Genomic DNA, 13,838 nt, shown 5'->3' on the forward strand with positions numbered 1-13,838 from the left:
GCAAGTAAACAAGTCTTTTAAAACAGAAAAAAAAAAAATGAGTGAGGAGAGAGCATGAACCCTCCCTCAATCATTAAGATGGTATTTAACGAAAGAAAATTGAAAAATAAGCTGACTCAATTGAAAATTTCAAAAGGGGCGTGACATTGTGACAACATGGGTGACATATCACTTTAAATGACGGAGAAGTATACCCAGGACAGCAGTACACAGAGCTCCACAAAATTACTCCCCAGAAAAACAACCACAACTGGTGAAAATTCTAAAATAAAATAAAACAAATTAGCATAACAGCAAGTGTCTAGAAATTGTCCTCAGGACATATAGCTAACAGGGAAAAACATTTGTTAAAAAAGAAATCTAAATCTCAGTAAGAACAGTAAGAGTATTTGATTTGAAACTTGAGTAATTTTCCATATCTATACAGCAGTTTGGTGTGACTAAATCTCCACTGTTTGCCCAAGAATATGGGGTTTCCTCTTCTTTCAGTTGCAGTCAAGGGATATGAAGAGGCTTGCAGAGGCTACTTTTCAGGGCTTCAGCCATAAAAGGCCATGGGTCACCTTACCTTCACTTAGCCTCTGCTCACAAAGCAGAGATTCTATGTAAGCCTGGCTCACTTTCACCTTGATTCATATGGTAGAGGACTCATGCTGGGGAAGGCAAGCACAAAGACCAGAGGATGCTGTTCCACCCAGATCTGCTGTTTGCAATGAATATCACTCCATGAGAAACAAGCCACTATGCCTAGCCATAACCTTGAAACTGTGGATCAAAGACTTTGTGTTGGACAAGAACAGAGAACACCACAAGCTCTACACAAAAGAACTGATTTTATAAGTGTGCGTGGAAGTTCAAGGGTAAGGCTGATGCAGAAAACAATGAGGATTATTGTGACAAGTAATTTAGATGAGGTCGTTTAGCTATACAAGGCCATCAAATTAAAACTATATGTCTGGCCAGCGCCGTGGCTCACTAGGCTAATCCTCCGCCTTGCGGCGCCGGCACACCGGGTTCTAGTCCCGGTCAGGGCGCCGGATTCTGTCCCAGTTGCCCCTCTTCCAGGCCAGCTCTCTGCTGTGGCCAGGGAGTGCAGTGGAGGATGGCCCAAGTTCTTGGGTCCTGCACCCCATGGGAGACCAGGAGAAGCACCTGGCTCCTGCCATGGGATCAGCGCGGTGCGCCGGCCGCAGAGCACTGGCTGTGGTGGCCATTGGAGGGTGAACCAATGGCAAAGGAAGACCTTTCTCTCTGTCTCTCTCTCACTGTCCACTCTGCCTGTAAAAAAAAAAAAAAAAAAAAAAAAAAACAACTATATGTCCGCTAATTTATCAGAGAAGCCCAATGAAAGGGACAACTAAGAGCTCTCCTGAAGCCAGGACAAACCTTAAAAACTGGATTCAAAACTATCCTTGCAAAGGGTGTTCAAATTTAATTGAATAGAATGTGGAGCAAATTGTGCCCCAAGACACTTCCAAAAACACCACAATAATTACCCTGCAATTATTAGAAACCTGCGGCTAGGAGTGATATAGCTATTGTAAATAAAAAAGTTAATATAAGAAGCTCTATCCTATATACTTGTATTCCCTTTCTTTACTTCTTTAAAAGACATGTAATAATAATTGTAACAATATATGTGCATTGAGTACTGTGACTTTGTACCAGATAGATAGACAGATATAGATATAATGTGCATAACATTAATAGCAAAAAAGGAGGAAAAAAAGAAAGAGCTATTTTAGAGTAACAAAAATAGTTCATTGTAATCAATTCAGTATAAATCTGAATAAGTCAGTACATTTTGATAAATTAGCATGGATATGTTTTGCCCTAGAACAATTATCCCCAAAATAAGTTCAAAATAAATGAAATATTGAAATATTATATTAGAAAATATTCACTTAATGTAAAAAGTAACAGAGGAAATAGCAACAACAAAAAGACATGACATATGTAGAAAAGTAAAAGTAAAATGGCAGACAAAAAAACAACTATGTTGACAATAACAATAAATGTGAATGAGTTAAATAACTCAATACAAAGTCAGAGAGACCACATGGCTGAACAAAAAAAATCAAGATCCGACTATAAGCTGTCTATTGAGATACACTTTAGATTCTAAAACACAAATAGGAGCAGGCATTTGGCCTAGTGATTAATATTCCACCAGAGATGCCAGCATTCCATATCAGAATGCCTGGGTTTGAGTCCCAGCTCTGCTTCCAATCCAGCTTCCTATTAATGTACACCTTGGGAAGCAGCAGGTAATGGTTGAAGTAATTGTGTTCCTGTTACCCCTACTGAAGACAAGGATTGAGTTTCATACTCCTGGCTTCAGTTGGGTCCAGCCCAACTGATATGTGGGCATATCAGGAAGTAAACCAATGGATGAAAGACCTCTCTCTCTCTCTCTCTGTCTCCCCCACCTTTCAAATAAATAAAAAATAAAATAATTTAAAGAAAAAACTATGCATGGATTTAAAATTTAAATACATACATATATATCGAATGCAACAGATGGAAAAATATATCATCATACAAACAGCAACTACAAGAAATCTAGAGTACTAACATCTATAAAAGTATATTAAAGCAAAAATGTTATTAGAGATGAGTAATATTCTATAATGTAAAAGGATAATTCAATCAAAAGGATAAAATACATATAAATATACCTAACAACAGATACCCAAAATGCATGAAGAAAAACAGTTGAAAGGAGAAATAGATAATTCAGCAATAATAGAGACTTGAATATCTTTCTATCCTTTATAAAACCGGCAGAAGATTAGTAATAAATAAAGACATTAATAATACTATTAGCCAACTAGAACTAATAGGCATTGATAGAATGTATTACCCAAAAATACTATAATTTCTTAACTGTACACAGAACATTCCCCAAGACAAACCATACGTTAGGCCACAAAACAAGTCTCAATAAATTTAAAATATCAAGATCACACAAAATATATGTTTTCTAACCTAACAATGAAGGAAAATGATAAATCAAAAACAAAAATTTTGTCCGTATTTAGAAAATAAACAACAAACTCCTAAAAAACCAGAGAGTCAAAAAAGTCACTGGCAAATCACAAAATACTTTGAAATGAAAACACAGTAGGCCGTCGTCCGCCTGTGGTGCCAGCACCCCGGGTTCTAGTCCCAGTCGGGGCACCGGGTTCTGTCCTGGTTGCTCCTCTTCCAGTCCAGCTCTCTGCTGTGGCCCGGGAGTGCAGTGGAGGATGGCCCAAGTCCTTGGGCCCTGCACCCGCATGGGAGACCAGGAGAAGCACCTGACTCCTGGCTTTGGATCAGCACAGTGCACTGGCTGCAGTGCGCCAGCCGCAGCAGCCATTGGAGGGGTGAACCAATGGAAAAAAAAAAAAAAAAAAAAGGAAGACCTTTCTCTCTCTCGCTGTCCACTCTGCCTGTCCAAAAATAAAAGAAAAAGAAAAGAAAACACAGTATCCCACCACTTCGGAATGCAGCTAAAACAAAGATAGAAGAAAATCTACAACTGTAAATCCCCTTCCTAGAAAAGAAAATCTCAGATCAATAATTTTCCAGCTTAAGAGACTGAAAAAAGTACACACAAAATCTAAAGCAAGCATAAGAAAGAATAGAGGAAAAAAATAGAGCAGAGCTTATAGAACAGAAACACGATAAAGATAAACAACAAAATCAAATTTCGTTCTTTAAAAAGATCAACAAAAATGACAAGCCTTAGCTAGATTAACCAACAGCAACAGAGGAAGACCCAAACTATCTTAATTGACCAGCTTGCTGAAAATATTACTTTATAATATCAGGTACATCAATGACCATGAATCATATACTTACATGTGATAAGCCATGTGAAAAGCCACCTTAGTTTTGTTGCTCTTTTTACTGGATTTTGTTTAAAAAAAATCTACCCCAGATTTAATTTCAAGAGGTGTGAAATGTATCATTCATCTCTCCAGTGACTTCCTCCTCCACTTTTGCTTTAGGAGGTCACATCACATAGCTTTTACTTTTCTTTCCCATTCCATCATCCAAATAAGATAGATCTGAAGTCAATTTTTTGCATGTTTGTTGATTGACAAATGTCTTTCAAGTTCATTCCAACAAAAACATCCTATAAAAGCACTCCAATGTTAACTCTGAGATACCCAAGGTGAAATGAAAGAGTATTCCATAGATTAACTTTCCATAGAATCCCACCCATGGACACCACCATCTGAATCATGCAGTTTATTTCAGACTTACGATTAAAAAATGGAGTAAATAAATTTGATTGCTTGAATAATAAAAAAAATCATGGACATATTTTGAAGAGTGAAATAGGGGAGCCTGGCTTTTATCCTGAAAGTCATTTGAATTTGTTTCTGTTGTAAAGTTTGCTTAGCTTACTTTAGGGAGAGATAGTAGAAGATTGCAGGAGGCAGCTGAAGTCCAAGAACAGTACCTGGCTGTTCAACCAGAAGTAGAGGCAGATGCCTGTGCATGGATTTGTTCCAGGACCAGAACACAATGGTTTACTAAAAGGGTGCTGGGAGAGTCATTGCACTGACGACTCCATGAAAGACTTCAGCTCTGCTCTTTTGATGTTAACTACACGTGCAGCTACTCCTGCAGCCTATGTTTGGCCACCTGTGTGGTAGAAGTACAGGCCTTGTGAAATGTAAATGTTTAAGGCCCCAGCTTTGTAACCATGTTCAGCCATCTCCTCATTGATGCATAGTAGAAACTACACAAAGGAAGCATCTAAGTGCTCTCTCTCTGCCTTCAGAGACACTGCTCTACAGTAGTCAGAGGCCACTGATTCCAACTCTTCACAAGAGCCCACTTTCCTCACTTTGCCACAGTTCAAGTCCTTTCTCTCACTACCCAAGATTACACGATGAACTTTCTTTGCTTCTGTTTTTAGAGATATCTGTTGTGATTTGTGCTTGTATTTAAGGCTTCCATTACCACTACCTTTACCCAATACATCTAAAACCCCTGAAGGTATAGTTACTCCATGACTGTATTATTTCTTAGATATTTTGCATCAAAAAATTTCTCCAAATTGGGACTTCATTATTGGAGTCATTTGTTTTATAACAACAGTCATAACAACAACAAACAACATTTATTAAGTACTTGCGTTGTGTCGGGCACGCAAATTGTCTCACGTAAATTATCTTTCTGTCAACTCCAACTAAGTATGTGCTTAAACTTTCTTGTAACTTAAAATAAGGGTATCATTGGTCATATTTAAAAGAAATGTCTTAACATACTACAGAAGTGAAATACATAGAATAAAATATTTTAGTCTTAAAAACTGTACACTAAATTAACATAGCATACTATTAAATTCATATTTCTATTTGTGGAAAATAAAGCTCTCCTGGTTGTTGTACCCACCCTCTTTTTATACTATTTTATTTCTTATACTTTTTTCAGATTCCTAGAAGCAACAGCTTCAAATCTGTCAAATAAACATGGATTCAATTAAATCCTTTAACTAAATAATATATAACATATTATATTGTTGCATTTACTCTCAAAATGTTTTTCATGACACAGCAGCCTGATATTAATTCTGGTAAGGGTGCTGAAAAATAGCATGAGTCATGATTCTTACTAATCTTTCACATTGCAGTTACAGCTCTATGTTCTTGATCAAAAGCAATCTCTGATTTTATTATTAAGAATTATACTATTGTCCAAGTGAAAAATTTTTCTGTTGAAGACAGGAAATGAAGGACTACTAATGGTGGGGATGTATTTTTCCTGTCTCACTACTAATACATAATACATATTCACACTAATAACAACTCAAAACTAGCTTCATTCCTTCTACACATAAGCAATAAACAGTATATGCAAAAATATGAATACTAGCAGCAGTGACATTGGGTATATAATAGAGGTTTTCTTTATCTTCTAATACTTCAATATAGCATGTGTACAGGCAACTGTCCCAGATGTCCATCAGAGCTGGACTAGATGAAGACAAACAAGGCAGGCTTTGAGGATAACAGAAGCTGGGGCTCAGAAGTTTCCATTTCTCATCCATTGGCACTGTACAACCATTGTCTTCCTCCTTTAGACAAAAAGAATGAATCAATTATAATACCAACATTACTCCAAAGATATTGAAAGTCTTTTGACAGTCCAACATGACATAGTAAAAACTACGAATTTCATGAGAAAATGTGGCAATTTCAAAAATTTTCATGCTCAAATTGTTATCACTGCAATTTTTCCACAAAGTCTACCATAATATTATTTCCATGCAATAAATCTAATTAATAGATTTATTAATTTCACAGAAGTAAATATTTTCAGCCAAAATAAAAATTGTTTGAACTATCCTATTAAATACAAATAAATAGTAAATACAAATAAAACATTAGGCTGTAAATTTCATGTGTAATAATCCCAGATAGATAATAGCTCAGGGAACAAAGGTCATTTTTTTTTTAATTTTTTTTAATTTATTTTCATTTTCCAACTGGCAAGTTAAATTGTGTATTTTTTATGTACAGCATGATACACACACACACACACACACACACACACTGTGGAAGGGCTAATCCAAGCTAACTGACCTATCCATTACCCCCACACAGTTGTCCTTTTTGTGGTGAAAACACTTAAAATGAACTCTCTTTGCATTCTCCAAGAGTACAATATATTAACTGTAGTCAACATGATGCTGAATAGATCACTTGGACTTACTCCTCTTGTGTAACTGAAATTTCATGACCTTTGACCAGTATCTCCTCAACTTCCTCTCCCATCTAATATTTAAGATAATGCCTTATAGATATGACTACAAAGGTAGGGCATTTTTATATATATTTGTTAATATATATAATACATAATATATATATATTAATTATAATTCAAAGTCATATGAAAATGACTGAGGATCAACTTGTAAAGTCACAGCATTTCAGAGATAGAAGGAACCTAAAACTCACAACAGATTAATTTCCAACAAAAATGAAATAACCCAGAGTCCACCACCTTCCCAAATTGTGTTCCACATGACACTAGAGATTGGTTGAAAAAATGAATCTGTGTTCAAAAATACTGTGAAGATGCTGGCAAAACACAGGTAATTCAAAACCATCTTAGAGTTCCAAACATACAAATGTGCACTGTAAGTCTCCAAAAGGATGACAAAACATTCACAGCTCACCAACCTATGTGGACACTGCTCTTTACATTAAGCAAGCATCCTGATAGACCGGGCTCTGCAGGACTCATTTTGTAATGACTGATCTAGAGGCAAACATTCTATGAAATGAAATTTCATTATAAGACTATGTCCAACCATCTAAAAATTAAGATGCTATGGTCCAAAACATCAGTTAAACAAAACCCACGTAGGTAAAGATGTAGCCACTCTAATCAGACATCACACGAGATCAAGTCTTAATCCAAAGTAGAGTCACTACATTTAGCATACGTCAGCTGTGCAGCAGGCCTACATGGTCATTGTGATCCATTCTTTTTTTTTTTTTTTAACTTCAGAGGACATGATTTGAGGGGTTCTCAATAAATGCTGAATAAATCCTAATTTACCTTAGTGAGCAATAATCAGCTGGTGAATTTGCGTACTCACTCAGAGAAAACTTCTCCCTCACAGAGGAAACCCAAAACAATACCCTACGCTTAATGAGCTTTTCCTCCTTTTGTGTTTTCTTTAAGATTCATTTATTTATTTGAAAGGCAGAATTACAGAGAAAAGGGGTGGGAGAGAAAGAGAGAGAGAGAGAGAGAGAGAATGTTCAGCTTCCTAGTTCACTCTCCAAAAGGCAGCAATGGCCAGGGCTAGGCCATGTCAAAGCCAGGAGCCAGGAGCTTCTTCCAGGTCTTCCATGGCGGGGTTGGGGGGTCCAAGCACTTGGTCCAGCCTCTGCTGCTTTCCAGATGCAGGGAAAACTTGGCAGGGAGCTTTGTCAGAAGTGGAGCAGCTAAGTATCCAACCAGTGCCAATATGGGATGCTGGCACTGCAGATGGCAGCTTTGCCAGCTGTGCCACAGCACCAGCCCCTCCTTCTCAATCTTTATTTATTGACACCAAATAAGTAAGTGGCATGACTGTACTGTTACTTTTTCATTTTCTGTTTTAGCATTTTGTATCAGTTCTCCCTCTGGAGAATGAAGATTTGACCGTTTTCTTCCTATTTGCATACCACACACACACACACACACACACACACAACCATCCTAGACACACATAAACCCTTTCCATCAAACCATCCTCCAAATATGATTATGGAGTAAAGTTGGTTTGTTGGCTAGATCAGTAATCACTTTCTATTACTGTAATGGTATAAATGTTCAGAGCTTAACTACACATGTTAATTTAACTTTCTTTTTCTGCACAATGCTTAATTTTATCTCTGGAGTGAACAAGTACCTTGGGATTGTTTTTTTCCACCTTAATTTTCTATGTACTCATAGCTGGTTCAAGTCAAGACTGCCTACCAACTGTCCAACTGCCCTCTCAAAAGACTAAGCCATATCATGCATTGTAACATTCCTGGAGAAGGCTCATGTCTCATACCTCTCACCTGCCTACATGTGGACTGATGATCCCCTCTGCCTATGATCTCACTCTGCCACTGTGGGCACTCACTTTACTATTTTCATTCATTGCATCTATGTTTCCTGGATCTCATATCCTTTTTTCTCAGCTTATTTGTTCATTTTGATGAAGCACATCTAATAGCTTCCAGGGAAATGAATTTTTGGTGACCTCCAAATCTGAAAATGACTATTCTAACCAGCATCTGGCTGAAAGTCTGACTGGAATAGGAATCCCATTGTCCCTAATGACTTGCTGCTTTTGGTGTTGCAGTTGAGAAGAATGAAATTCAGATTCTAGGTTCCTTGAATTTACCTGTTTATTGTGCTTCCCACCCCACCCCATCCCCATAATTTCTCCCTCGATGTTCTGAATTTTCCCATAATGGCACCTCGGTGTGGGCATATCTTGATCCACAGTGCTGGGGATTCAGTGGGTCTTTTCAATCTGGGCATTTCGCCCATGAGTTCTGAAAAAAATGTTTGAATGCTTTGTTGTTGGGTTCCTCTCCACCATTGTCTCTATCCTCTTTTCCTACTATTTGGATAATGGACTACCTTGATCGATTCTCTGATTTTCTTACTCTCTCCTGTTACCTATTTTTCTTAGCCTTTTTGTTCTGCTTTTTGAGAAATTTTTTAAATTCTGCCTTTTTATCCCACTGTGAAAGTTTTTATTTTTGCTACCACATCTACAGTTACCAAAGTATTTGTTTTCTGATCATCCTGTTTGTTAAAAGCAACCTATTCTTGTTGCATGGTTGCTGACTCTCTCCTTAACTTTCTGAAGTTACACGTGATTCGGAAATTTTTCTCTTCCTTTTAAGTATTGATTTCTTTTTTTTTTAAGATTTTATTTGTTTATTTGAGAGGTAGAATTACAGACAGTGAGAGAGAGAGACAGAGAGAAAGGTCTTCCTTCCGTTTGTTCACTCCCCAGATGGCCACAACTGCTGGAGCTGCACTGATCCGAAGCCAGGAGCCAGGTGCTTCTTCCCGGTCTCCCATGCGAGTGCAGGGGCCCAAGGCCTTGGACCATCTTCTACTGCTTTCCCAGGCCATGGCAGAGAGCTGGATTGGAAGAGGGCAGCCGAGACCAGAACTGGCGCCCATATGGGATGTCGGTGCCGCAGGGGGAGGATTAACCTCCTGAGCCATGCAGCAGGCCCCTAAGTATTGATTTCTTTCAATCTGTTCTTCATCTGTTGTTTGGGGTTCTTACATGTCACAAGATGTCTTCAAATAAGCCTTCCCTGCTCTTATCTAACAGTGGAGACAATTACAGACACAAAGCCAGAGTGGAGGCTAAAGGAACAGGACACCTGCTGGTCATACCCCTACCATGAGATGACCCAGTTGGGCTGCTTCAACAGAGAAGTTCCTTGGGCTGTCAGGTCTTCCAGAGAAAACAGGCAGCTTTCTCCAAGGTGTCAGCAGCCCAGCGTGGAGGTGAAATGAACCTCTGTCATGATGGGTCCCGTGGTCCAGAGCCTCTCACTGCATCATCTCCAAGGGCAAGTGTGTCCAGGAGTCCAGGAGGGTATGGGAGGGGATTTGGAGTCAGAACTAATTCCCAAACACCGTTCAACAAATACATCCTTTCACACCAACGTCCAAGGGTATCTGCTGCCAATTCCTGCGACTCAGAGATTCTGACACGGAAACAAGTTTGTTCCTCCCACCTGTTAGATCTGTTACTGCAGTTACCTGTTTCTGGCTCAGCTTCTGAAATATTGTTACTGTGTCTCCTGTCTTGTTTGGTGGGTTTTGTATTTTTCAAAAATCTCTGGGGCCAGCATTGTGACACAGCAGAACTCATTTTGGAATGACTGATCTAGAGGCAAACATTCTATGAAATGAAATTTCATTATAAGACTATGTCCAACCATCTAAAAATTAAGAAGCTATGGTTAAGCCACTGATTGTGTGATGCCAGCATTGCATACTGGAGCTCTGATTCAAGTCCCAGCTGCTCCACTTCTGATCCGGCTCCCTGCTAATGTACCTGAGAAAGCAGTAGAGGATGATCCAAGTGGTTGGGCCCTTGTCATCCACATGGGAGACCTATATGGGGTTTCTGGCTCCTGGCTTCAGCCTGGCCCAGACCTGGCTGTTGTGGCCATTTGGGAAGTGACCAGCAGATAGAAGGTTTCTCTCTGTCCCTTCCTCTGTTATTCTGCCTTTCAAATAAATAATTAAACATTTAAAAAGTAAAACTCAAAACTCTGTCCTGTTATTTTAATGCAGTATGTGGTGAAAATAAAATTAATTGCCAGGTTCAATCAATGGTCGTTGTTCGTAACATAAGTTCCTTTTATGTATTTGAAATATTTTTGAAAGTTTACGGCCGGTGCCGTGGCTCACTAGGCTAATCTTCTGCCTGTGGCACTGGTACCCCAGGTTCTAGTCCCGGTCAGGGCGCCGGATTCTGTCCCGGTTGCTCCTCTTCCAGTCCAGCTCTCTGCTGTGGCCCGGGAAGGCAGTGGAGGATGGCCCAGGTCCTTGGGCCCTGCACCCGCATGAGAGACCAGGAGGAAGCACCTGACTCCTGGCTTCAGATTGGCGCAGCACGCCAGCTTTAGCGGCTATTTGGGGGTTGAACCAACGGAAGGAAGACCTTCTCTCTCTCTCTCTCTCTCTCTCTCTCTCTCTGTCTAACTCCACCTGTGAAAGGAAGGAAGGAAGGAAGGAAGGAAGGAAGGAAGGAAGGAAGGAAGGAAGTTAGTTTATCCACTAACTATATTACTTGGAAATCAGAATATAGATTTATTTTGTTAAAATCTAAATAAGTGATATTTTGACTATACAAACTCTTTGAGACGTCCTCCAAATACCCATTTATCTATACTTAAATCATTATGAAAGCTTAAATGTAAAGTGGAAAATTGTTTATTTCACAATGATCACTGTCCATGATGATGACCTTGATGTATGGCCACATCCTAAGGAGTCTTCCAAATCATCAGCTATTTCAATATCATTATAGCAGATGCTATATTTCATGTGACTATTTTGAATCTTAAATTATCTTTTATGAAGAGCCCCTAGGGAATGAGTGCAAATCAAAAACACCACTGGAGAATTTCCTGAAAAGCTACCAAAAATAAAAAACCACATGTGCATACACACCCTGCTCTTCAGAGGTTGTTAGGGTCACAGGCTAATGTGAGCTGCAGTGCATTTGGCTCAACTAACTGATAACCTGTAAACCATCCCTCCCAAAGCACAATAATTCAGCGTAAAATCTCCAAAACCAGAGCCTTTTAAGATGTGCAGCTGTGCAGCTGACTGACACGACACTAGGCTGTGCCCCTTCTGACTTCTATACACAAACCAGAAGACTAAAAATAATGCCCTTATGTTATAAGCAATGACAAATAGCTCCCTTGTTTTCCAACACATCCACTAATAACAGTGTCAGGTCATGAGGAAGGAAAATAGAGACAGGAGTAAAAGAAAGGAAGAGGTATAGAGCACCAAATACTTTCAAAGACTCAAAAGAAACAGTGTGGGAAACATGGTATGGGGTTTGAAAATAGAAACCCAAGAATATCAGAAATAAGAAAAGAGTGCCAGATATCACAGCTAATTATTTTACCATTCTAGAAGTTATGAGCTTGTACAATGAAATAAGTATTAAAATTACAAATGAGGAAATGAAATTGTCATTGTTTACAGATTTTCTAGATTGATGATGGCCTATCTAGAAAACTTAAAATCATCAGCTGAAATTTTATTGGAAAGTGTATGGGAGTTTAGTAAGAAATCCAGGAGCAAACCTAATCTATTATCGTTTCAATGAAAAAAAAAAAAAACTGACCAATGGAAAAAGCCACTGGTCAAAGTTGGCAATAACAACAATTATAGTAGGGATCTCTGACATTTAACAAATGTTAACCCTCTGTTAAGTCCTGTGTTATGTACTTCAACGTATTTCATGTAATTCTTATAATATCTCCAGGAGGCTCTGACTCTCAGTCTCCCCACTTCAGCAATGAGGAAACCAAGGCTGAAAGAATAATATGCCAAGGACCGGAGCAGCCAGCGGAAGAGTCCATTCCCCATCAAGCCACACCCCAGGCGGCCTCCAGAGTCCAGTGCGCAACTTGGAGTAAACTCAGTGAGAGGAGGGAATTCCAAACAATATGGAAGTCATAAATTTAATAAGCATGTACTGGGGCAGGCATTCGGCTTAGCAGTTAAGATGCTGGTTAGAATGATCAGGTTTGACCTGGCTACAGCTTCTAACTCCAGGCTTCCACTAATGCAGAACCTGGGAGGCAGCAGTGATGGTTCATGTAATTGGGTTCCAGAGGGAGACCTGGATTGAATTCCCAACTCCTAACTTCATTTCCATGCCCACCTCCACCTCACCACCAGGACTGAATTAATGGATGCAAGCTCTCACTCGCTCGCTCTCTGCCTGCCTCCCTCAAATAAATAAATTTAAAATTGTTAACTAAAAATAACACAAATTTATGCACTATTCCTTGATAGAAAGATTAGAAACTGTATCAATCTCTTAAATTATTCTATAAATTCAATGCAATGCAAATGAAAAGTTCTAGATGGAATCTTTTTTTCTTTCTTTCATTCTCTTTTTCTCACCTCCTTGGTCTTTTATTCTTTAATTAAATCCTTTTTATAAAGCTTCAATAATATCCTTCTAAGGTTTATCTGGAAAATCAAACACATGAAAGTGGCCAAGAAAATTCTACAGAAGGAATTAGTAAGGGGTCTCATCCTGCTAAACATTGAAATGCACACCAATGCCACCGAACACTGTTGTGCGTGCTCATGAATACACAGAGTAATGGAACAAAAGAGACATTTCAGGAACAGAACCAAGTATTAACAAGGACTTAATATAACATAAAGAAACATTTTTCATCATGCTGGCAATGAAGAAAAATTTTAAATGCATGATGTTGTTGAAGGCCAAAAGAATACTCAGACAATACTCAGACACACAGCTAGTGGGAACATACACTGATATAACTCTGGGGAGAGCAATTTGCCTATATACCACAAAACTCTCTGACCCAAAAATCAAATTTTTAAGGAAATGGGCCGGAATACTAATCACAATACTATTGGTTATGGCAAAACCACTGGGAATGACCAATGCTTTGCAATAATAGACAAACAGCTCAGTAAATTTTCATACACATCTAAAAGTATTTTACATACATTTAAAAATGTGACATTTATCAGTGAATGACATGAAAAAATGTATCATCAAGGTTACAGAAAAATATCAAGTT

The 13,838-nt window shown here is 38.6% G+C and overlaps 1 protein-coding gene across 1 annotated transcript in view; it reads right to left on the reverse strand.

The window, feature by feature from the left end:
- Positions 1-5,100: 5,100 nt before the first annotated feature.
- CA8 (carbonic anhydrase 8 (inactive)) overlaps positions 5,101-13,838 on the reverse strand; it is a 125,518-nt gene continuing 116,780 nt past the window's right edge. The window contains exon 9 of the mRNA XM_051843756.3: positions 5,101-6,076. The gene's annotated coding sequence lies outside the window, so the exon portion shown is untranslated. The remainder of the gene's footprint in view (positions 6,077-13,838) is intronic.

The sequence above is a fragment of the Oryctolagus cuniculus genome, chromosome 6 (assembly GCF_051225735.1).
Source record: "Oryctolagus cuniculus isolate XC-2025 breed Fujian yellow rabbit chromosome 6, ASM5122573v1, whole genome shotgun sequence".
NCBI lineage: Eukaryota > Metazoa > Chordata > Mammalia > Lagomorpha > Leporidae > Oryctolagus > Oryctolagus cuniculus.